Source organism: Triticum dicoccoides, chromosome 2B (assembly GCF_002162155.2).
Source record: "Triticum dicoccoides isolate Atlit2015 ecotype Zavitan chromosome 2B, WEW_v2.0, whole genome shotgun sequence".
NCBI classification, from domain to species: domain Eukaryota; kingdom Viridiplantae; phylum Streptophyta; class Magnoliopsida; order Poales; family Poaceae; genus Triticum; species Triticum dicoccoides.
Genome location: NC_041383.1, coordinates 81420792 through 81431366, shown reverse-complemented (window position 1 = coordinate 81431366; position 10575 = coordinate 81420792).

Here is a 10575-nt window from a genome sequence, read left to right as displayed (position 1 = left end):
TTCAGCTGCGGTGGGGTTAACACCTAGAATCTCTTCAGTTTCAGGAGCCTCTGTGGTAGCAGGCTCATGAACTATCAACTGACGCTCTTGGTGAGCAGACGTAGGATGAGCAACTGAGACTGGCTCAACGACAAGGGGCTCTGTGGGAGCAGCCCGATCTGTATTCTTGGTTTTTCTCTTCTAGGTTGGTGGACCTTCATCAGTGGTGTTCTTGGTCTTGCGCTTTCTAGCTTTAGCTGCCCTTGTTTTCTTGAGCTCTGAAGCCACTGTGCGGACCTTAGGCTTCACGCCTGTCATACTAGCATGGAAGACAATGCGAGATTCTTCCCGCCTGGATGCTTCAACTGGGGCCACAGTAGGCTTGTTCTTCTTGGCAGCCATCTCAGGGTCAATGCCAGGATGCCCAAGTGCCTTGCGCTTCTCAGCTTCATTGTAGGCTTGAACACATTTGGCAGCCAGGAGTTTCATGCGCTCTCGAGAACCTTTAGCTTCGTCACATTTCTTGTGGAACGCCTCCTTGAGCTCATGCATCATTTGCTTTAACTTCTGAACATCAGTCACACTGAGCTTGGCCATATGCTTCTTGAACTGATCCTTCTCATAGTCAATTTGGTGGTTCAGTTCAACAATTTTCTGAGCTAGAGCCAGCTCAGGAGCAATGGTTCCATGGAATGAAATGCTGAGGCCAACAGGAAGCTGAAGATCAACAAAGCTGAGGTTTGGGCTATCAAACTATTCATCAATGAACTTTTTTAGGATGTCCACATCGAAAAGGGGAAGATCATTGAAGATTTCCGCCTCTTGCTTGCTCCTTATCAGCAGCTCAAGAGCATCATCACCAAGATCGTCGTCCCTAGATAGATCAATGGCTTCGTTCTCATTCCTCAGAACGGCAGCTAGGGTCAGTGCTTGACCAGTAGTTTGCATGGGCTTATTCTTCTTCTCTGTCTTGGAGATGCGAGAGAGATCTTCAGAATGCACACTAGGTGCAGGAGGAGCAGTGGCCAGAGGCTTTGCACGCGAAGCTCTTGGTGCAGAGGAGGGCTTTGAAGCCTTGGGTTTCTTCTACTTCAGTGGTTTTGGCAGAGCTGGCGCTTCATCAGAGTCAGCGTCATCAGTGGAGTGCTCCACTTCTTCCCCTTGAACCATAATGTGAGTGATGAGACCTTCAAGGTTGTAGAAGGGCCTGACGATATTGGGTTCAACATCGCGTGTGCCATCGGCATGAGGAGCAGAGGGACCGGGGTTGAAGTATAATCCTAGCGACTTCTTGTTCTTCGCAGCAGAGTCCTTGGCAAACTTGTAGTTGCGCTTGAACAGATTGTCGTCACGACACCATAGCAGAGAAGATGGGTCAGCATTCTCTGGCTGTGGTCCGCGAACCATGCAAGGATAGAAGCCTTGACCAATGGCTTCAGTTCTGGACCTGGGTGGAAGATTTTTGTACAAGATGTCTCCCCAGGGTTGCTTGATGGCATTCTTCTCAGCATACTCCTGGGTCACGAACCTATATTTGAACCATTGCTCTGCCCAATTTCTTCAAATCCATTGGATTCGTGTTTTGCGCTAATTGTAATCCTCTTCTGGATTTGTCTTGTACAGCTCATAGAGGTCAGGTGGCAAATCTCTTGATGTCCCCCCACGATGCTGTCTGCCTCCCTCCCTAGCTGATTTTTCTATGGCCATGAAGTTTAAATTGAAAGGCTTCAACGCTGTCAAAGTCTTCCATCTGCTGATCAGACAGGAACTAACTTCGGGAGTATTGATGTGATGCTGTAAGAATTCTGCAAATGAATGCAGACTATGAGAACCAAGGGATTCTCCCACAGACATGTACCTATGACAGCATTAGAGATGAGAGGGAAGGGGAAGAGGTCATATGCATTCTCAGAAGATTTTGATGATAAATCAATTTAGAAGACATTGACCTCATAGCGCGAAGACATTCACTTATATGTTGAGAGTTGGTTCCAAATTTGTACGAATCCAAGAATAGGTACAAGTGAGGAATCTAACTATGTGTGAAGCATAAGTGAATATACTAGGCACATTATGAGATGCAGAACAGGGTAGATCCAACTTGTTGAGGCAGAAACTACTTTAGGTAAGGAAAGATGAATCCATCGAATCAAAAAGACAGTAAAAAGAGAGTTTTAATTTACCACATGATGAACTGCTAGACGAAGTAGAAGATGAGGCCGAGCAGTTCGATCTTCCGGGCCCTAACTTGGTGACAGAGAACACCTACGGAGGCGACGGGAAGACGATGTCCGCGGCCGGCATGAAGACGGTGTCGATGAGGTCTTGGCAGCTAAGCGCTTCATCATCGGCGTCATCGAGAGCTAGCGGTGGCGCTAGGGTTTTTCTAAGGTGGAGAGGTGGAAGAAATATTTTGACCGTGATGTGATGTGTATTTATAAGGAGAGGGACGGCACAACGCAATTATGCAGGTGCCCCTGGCGGTTCACATCTGAGGGACACGTGGCGAACATGCAACACATTGGAAGTTGTTCCATGTTCCAACGGACGCCTGAACTGTTGGGTGGTCATTCTGGCTTCTCCGGGTTTCAGGCAATAAGGACTGAGTATTTAAAATAGATTTAATTATTGTCTCTGTATCTTCTGCTAACAAGGACGCAGAGAAGACATTCGACAGTTTCAACAGAATGTATATGATTTGGATAGATAGAGTTTGAGGTAGAAGCATAGAGAGGTTAGGGTCCGATCACATTCACTTAGTCCAAAAGATTCAAATGAGAAGACATAGCTATAAGTGAATGTTGTAGAGGACAGAACACAAGTATAAGTATATATATCTTAGTAAACTAAATCAACAAGGTGAAAATCATCAAGAAGACAAATCTACGTTGAAGATAAAACAAATGCGAAGACTTAGCAAATGTAACGCCAAGAGAAACACTTAAAACAAGAATTTCGTGGTGGCGTTACCCACCGTATAGGAAGTATTAGACCCAGACACGGCGCACAATTACCGTGGCGCTCCGAAGTCAAATTCTGTATTAATGTATTCACACTCAAAGTGTAAGTCTTCATTGATTGAAGATATACATTACTTCATGTGTTGCACATCTAAGTCATCTACATGCATAAGTGTTAGGATGTGTGCCTGATCACAGGACATTCGAGGATTCCAGGATATTTAGCTCACACCGCAACTTGCAAAACCTTTTCTCATCCAAGGGCTTTGTGAAGATATCTGCCAATTGCTCTTCAGTGTTGACGTGAATGATATCAATATCTTCCTTCATAACATGATCTTTGAGAAAGTGATGAAGAATTTCAATGTGGTTTGTCTTCGAGTGCTGAACTGGGTTGTTGGCAATCTTGATGGCGCATTCATTGTCGCAGTAGAGTGGTACTTGCTTCAGATGGATGACATATTCCTTGAGTGTTTGCTTCATCTATAGAAGCTGAATGCAGCAAGATCCAGCAGCAATGTATTCAGATTCAGCAGTGGAGAGTGATACACAGTTCTGCTTCTTTGAAGACCAACAGACAAGTGATCGTCCCAGAAAGTGACATGTGCCTGATGTAGACTTGTGATCCACCATGTCACCAGCATAATCAGCATATGAGAATCCAACTAGATCAGAGTCTGAGCCCTTTGGATACCATAATCCTAGTGTTGGGGTTTAAGCCAAATATCGAAGAATTCGCTTCACAGCTAAGTGATGTGATTCCTTTGGTGCCGCTTGGAATCGGGCACACATGCAAACATAAATTAAAGAACCAATCATGGAGTAGTAATCCTTTTGATCGAACTCTTTACCATTGGTGTCAGGACCCAGATGACTTTTAGTTGGCATTGGCGTCGTGTAAACTTTGCAGTCTTGCATTCCAAACTTCTTCAGGAAGTGTTTGAGGTATTTCTCTTGAGATATGAAGATGTCATTGCTTTGCTGACGAATTGGAAGACCAAGGAAGAACTTCAGCTCACCCATCATGGACATTTGATATTGCTCTTACATCATGTCTCCAAACTCATCACTGTATTTCTGGTTAGTGCAGCTCAAGATAATGTCATCCACATATATTTGGCACACAAACAGTTCACCATCATATGTCTTCGTGAAGAGTGTGGGACCCAGGGAACCAGGTTTGAAGCCTTTGCTCTTCAGGAAGTCTTTGAGTGTGTCATACCAAGCGCGAGGGGCTTGTTTTAGGCCATAAAATGCTTTGTTGAGCTTGTATACTATATCAGGATGTTTTGGATCTTCAAAGCCAGGTGGTTGTGCAACATACACTTCTTCTTCAATCTTGCCATTGAGAAAATCACCCTTAACATCCATTTGATACAGAAGGATGTTGTGATAATTTGCATAGGCCAACAGTATGCGAATGGCTTCAAGCCTAGCCACTAGAGCAAATGTTTCATCGAAGTCAATCCCTTCAACTTGAGTGTATCCTTGGGTAACGAGACGAGCCTTGTTTCTGACAACTTGACCATGCTCATCTTGTTTGTTGCAATATATCCATTTGGTGCCTATTATGTTGTGCTTGCGAGGGTCAGGATGCTTCACTAGTTCCCACACATTGTTCAGCTTGAACTGTTGAAGCTCTTCTTGCATAGCTTTAATCCATTCAGGTTCCATGAAGGCTTTAGCAACTTACTTGGGTTCTGATATTGAGACAAATGCAAAGTGCCCACAAAAATTTGCTAGCTGTGTTGCTCTTGAACGAGTGAGTGGATCAGGTGCATTGATGCTATCAATTATCTTCTCAATCTGTACTTCATTTGTAGCACGAGGATGAACTGGACGAAGATTTTGCACTTGCTGGTCATTGTCGTCATTAGGAGGATTGTCTTCAGGCTGAGCATTGTCTTCATGCTGATTAGGTGCAGAAATGATAAGTTCCTCTTCAGCTTGAGCTTCAGATGGTATGATTTCTCCAGTTCCCATAAGCTTGATGTATTCACTAGGTAGAACTTCGTCTATCACATTTGGCAGGCGCTCTCTTTGCGAGCCGTTAGTCTCATCGAACCGCACATCCAAAGTTTCAACCACTTTATAGTGAAAGAGGTTGAAGACACTATAGGAGTGCAAATCCTTTCCGTAACCAAGCATAAAACCTTCTTGTGCTTTCGGTGCAAATTTTGAAGTGTGATGTGGATCCTTGATCCAACACCTAGCACCAAATACTCTGGAGTAACTTACATTTGGCTTTTTACCAGTTAGGAGCTCATAGGATGTCTTCTTCAGAAGGTTGTGAAGATAAACTCGGTTGATGACATGGCGTGCAGTATCAATAGCTTCAGGCCAGAACTTTCTTGGAGTCTTGTATTCATCAAGCATCGTCCGAGCCATCTCAATGAGTGTTTTGTTCTTGCGCTCCATGATGCCATTTTGCTGAGGTGTGTATGGAGCTGAGAACTCATGAGTGATGCCCATTGTATCCAGGTAAAGGTCGAGGCCTGTGTTCTTGAACTCTATGCCGTTGTCACTTCTGATATGATTGATCTTGACGCCATAGTTGTTCATGGCACAGTTGGTGAAGCGTCTGAATACATCCTGCACTTCAGTCTTGTAGAGGATTATGTGAACCCAAGTATATCTTGAATAATCATCAACAATGACGAAACCATAGAGACAAGCAGTAGTACTGAGAGTAGAGTAGTGAGTATGGCCAAATAGGTCCATGTGTAGCAGCTCGAAGGGTTGAGATGTCGTCATGACTGTCTTTGAGGGATGCTTGGCCCTTGTCATCTTTCCAGCTTCACAGGCACCGCACAAGTGATCCTTCTTGAACTTGACGCCCTCAATGCCTATGACGTGCTTCTTCTTTGAGAGAGTGTGCAAGTTCCTCATGCCTGCATGCCCTAGCCTCCGATGCCAGAGCCAGCACTCTGAAGCTTTTGCTAGAAGACATACGACAAGATGTGGTCTTGTTGAGATATCTACCATGTACAAGTCATCCTTTCGATACCCTTCAAAGACTAGAGACTTGTCAGATTCCATTAGTACAAGGCAACAATATTTTCCAAATATCACAATCATGTTCAAGTCACAGAGCATTGAGACAGACATTAAGTTGAAACCAAGCGATTCAAGAAGCATCACTTTATCCATGTGCTGATCCTTTGAGATTGCAACTCTACCTAGACCGAATACCTTGCTTTTACCAGTGTCAGCAATTTTGATGTGACCCTTTTCAGATGGACATAAGGTTGAGTCCATGAGAAGACTTCGATCACCAGTCATATGATTAGTGCACCCGTTGTCCATAATCCATTCTGAAGCATGAGGTGTCATACCCTGCAGTACAGTTAGGGGGATAGGCTTCACCATGAGTATTGTGAAGCATAAACATTTGACGGACAAGAGGATTATCAAAGCTCAGATCAAGGTTAGGACTGATAGGATGATTGGCAAGCGATTCAGGAACAAAATACATAGTGAGACCATTTGGGCATTTTATCTTGCGCCCTACGAGATGTTTTAGGTCCCCAGCATTAGCATCAGACGCCTTTGATTTCCTGCTGGAGACCTTTCCTTGCAAAAGAAAGTTAATTCTTCTTAACCACCCACATCTTCATGGGTGGCTTAGAAGCAATGAGTCTATGTGCAGCATCTGAGAACTTCGGCTTTGGAGCCCTAGCAAATAGCCTTGCAGGAGATGAATGATACTTATATGAATAAGCAGAAAAGTTCTTAGTTTTATGAACATAGCGGTTTGAAGAAACACGCTCATATTCATAAGTTTGAGTATGATTTCCCTACAAAACATTGGCGTTAGGGTGACTCGGGTGAGTCTTGTGTCTGTATGAAGCCTTTGGATCATATGAAGCCTTTGGTCTGGGATTTGTCATCTTCCCAGGCGGTGTGATGATGACATTCACAGGAAGATTCTCAAGACAACTTTTGGGAACCCAGATCTTCTTCATAGGTGGCCCATTCTTGCAGTTAGTACCAATATACCTGGCAAACACTTCACCATTCTGATTTTTAAACAGTTTATAGTTTGCATCAGAGGATTCATCAATGACATCTGGGTTAGCACAAGTGAAGCCAGATAAAGTGGATGGATCCACTTAAGGTCCCTTTGCAGCAACCCATGTGGTTTTGGGTATTGCTCAGGCTTCCAGTAGGAACCATCAACATTCATTTTCCTCTCGAACACAACACCCTCTTTCCTAGGGTTTCGGTTCAGAATCTGCTTTTTGAGGACATCACACAGTGTCTGATTCCGTTTGAGACTTTTGTACATCCATGTTTCAAGCAATGTCTTCAACCTAGCATTTTCATCAGCAATAATAGTGGTATCCTCAGTAGAGGGGTTAGTTACCACATCAGTAGTTGAAGATATTGCAACAGTAGCAACAGTAGAACATTCAGCAATAGAAGTAGCATTATCACGCTCAAGGCATTTTAGACATGGTGGTTCAAATCCTTCCTGAGCGGGACTGAACTGTTGAGCGCGAAGTGACTCATTCTCCTTTTGAAGATCTTCATGAGCCGCTCTCAATGTCTCAAGTTCTTGCTTCCTTTGAAGATAATCATAGGAAAGCTTTTCTTGAGTCGTTGAGAGCATTTTATAACGACTTTCAAGTTCCTGGTACTTAACATGAAGATTTTTTATGTCTTCAATTAAGGACTGAGATCGGGTCATTTCCACGTCCAATAGGTCATCGCTTTTGTCTAACAGTTTTTTAGTATGTTCCATAGCTTTCTGTTGTTCAGTTGCAATTTTAGCAAGTGTTTTGTAGCTGGGTTTGGATTCACAATCAGAGTCATCTTCACTTGATGTTTGAAAGTAAGCATCGCATGATTTTACCTTGGCATCATGTGCCATGAAGCAGTAGGTGGGAGCAGAGTCGTCCTTGTCATTAGCATCAGCGTTGGTGACGGGGCCATTGTCTTCAGTGTTGAAGATGGACTTGGCAATGTAGGTTGTAGCTAGAGCCAGACTTGCAACGCCAGAGTCGGACTCCTCCTCAGACTCCACCTCCGCCTCCTTAGAAGCAGACTCCTCCTCTGAATCCATCTCCTTGCCAACAAAATCACGAGCCTTGCCAGATGAGCTCTTCTTGTGTGATGAAGACTTGGACGAAGACTTGGAAGAAGACTTGGAGGATTTCTTCTTCTTCTTGTCATCAGAATCATATTCCTTGATCTTCTTCTTCTTGTTGTTCTCATTATCCCACTGTGGACACTTAGAGATGTAGTGTCCAGGTTTCTTGCACTTGTGACATGTTCTCTTCTTGTAATCATGAGTGGAAGCTTCATCATTTCTAGAGCTGGATCGTGAATACTTTTTGAAGCCCTTCTTCTTAGTAAACTTCTGGAACTTCTTCACAAGCATAGCAAGCTCCTTTCCAATGTCTTTAAGATCACCAGAACTGCAGTCAGATTCTTCTTCATATGAGGAAACAGCTTTTGCCTTCAAAGCGCGAGTTCGGCCATAGTTTGGACCATAGATATCTCTTTTCTCAGATAGCTGGAACTCATGTGTGTTGAGCCTCTCAAGTATGTCGGACGGATCGAGTGTCTTGAAGTCAGGGTGTTCTTGTATCATAAGGGCAAGGGTGTCGAACAAGCTGTGAAGTGATCTCAGGAGTGTCTGGACGATTTCATGCTAGGTGATCTCAGTGGCGCCGAGAGCACAAAGCTCATTTGTGATGTCAGTGAGGCGATCAAACATGAGCTGGACATTCTCATTGTCGTTTCCCTTGAAGCGGTTGAAGAGGTTGCAAAGAACACTGATCCTTTGATCTCTTTGGGTTGAGACTCCTTCGTTGACCTTGGAGAGCCAGTCCCAGACTAGCTTCGACCTTTCTAGAGCACTCACACGGCGATACTGTCCTTTGGTCAGATGACCACAGATGATGTTCTTGGCAGTAGAATCCAGTTAAATGAACTTCTTGGTATTAGCAGGGGTGACACCTTCACCAATCTTGGGAACGCCATTCTTGACGACATACCAGAGGTCGACATCAATGGCTTCAAGATGCATGCACATCTTATTCTTTGAGTAGGGATATTCAGTTCCATCGAAGACGGGGCACGCAACGGAGACTTTGGATATCCCTGCAGTCAACATAGCTAAAACTCCAGGTGGTTAAACCGAATCACATAGAACAAGGGAGTACCTTGCTCTGATACCAATTGAAAGGGCTGGTTATCGACTAGAGGGGGGTGAATAGGCGATTTTTATGAATGTCTTCAATACATGGGAGTTTCAAAGACAAACAATAGAAATGAACCTATTGACATGCAGCGGAAGGTAAACTACACTAGGCAAGCCATAGTCAAGTATTCAATGAAGTGAAAGCACGAAGACTAATAGCAGCTAGGTAGTAATGATCAGGATGGAAGATAGTATGAAGCCAAACAACAATAGAAGTCTCATAGTGAAGTCAAACAGGTAACGCATGCAGGCAATGACTTCATGAAGAAAAACTATAAATAAAGAGAGGGAGAAGATAGAATCAGTCGCATGATGAGGACAAGGATTTGTTGGACTAGTTCCAGTTGCTGTGACTACTGTACGTCTGGTTAGGGAGGCTGAGATTTAACTCAGAAGACCGTGTCTTCACCTTATTACCCTTGAGCAAAGGACACCCATTCCTCGCCCAATCACTTTGGTAAGTCTTCAAGGTAGACTTCCAAACCTTCACAGACTTCGTTCACCGGCGATCCAGAATGACTCTTCGATGCTCAGAACGCGATGCCTAACCGGCTAGAGGATTCACAGTCCTCAAGTGTAACAAGTCTTCAGGTTACGCAGACAGAAATACTTCAGTGATGACTAACACTCTATGGCTCTAGGTGTTTGGGCTTTGTCCTTGCAAGGATTTCTCTCTCTCAAAAGCTTCGGAGGTGGGTTGCTCTCAAACGACAAAAGCCGTGTACTAACTCTGAGCAGCGACCAATTTATGGTGTAGGGGGTGGGCTATTTATAGCCACTAGGCAACCCGACCTGATTTGTCCAAAATGACCCTCGGTCACTAAGGAAGTGACACGTGTTCCAACGGTTAGATTTCAAACACACGCGGAAACTTGACTTGGGCTACAAGTAAAGCTGACTCATGTGCCTGAGGATAAGATTTTCTCTCATTGTCTTAGCTCGAAGACATAGGATTTGGTTGAGCATCAATTCAGTCACTCTGACTTTGTTCACTTGGACCCCACTTAATAGTACGGTGGTTCCTATGACTCCAACAAAGAAGAAAATGAAACTACGAAACAACTATGTCTTCGCATTCCAAAGTGTACACGCCATGTCTTCTCATGTCATAGTCTTCGATGTGAATATCTTCACATACCACCATTGTCTTCAATGTCTTCACACATTTTTAGGGGTCATCTCCAGTAGGTAAAGCGAATCAATGAGGGACTACTACCTATGTTATCCTGCAATTCTCACAAACACATTAGTCCATCAACCAGGTTTGTCGTCAATACTCCAAAACCAACTAGGGGTGGCACTAGATGCACTTACAGGCTCCGTCTCGTGGATCGCGATAATTCTTTCTCCCTGTTTTTTTTGGAAAAATAGGATTTTATAGCATCGGTTTCATGGTCTGCGGGGCCACCAGGTGGGGACAACCCACCT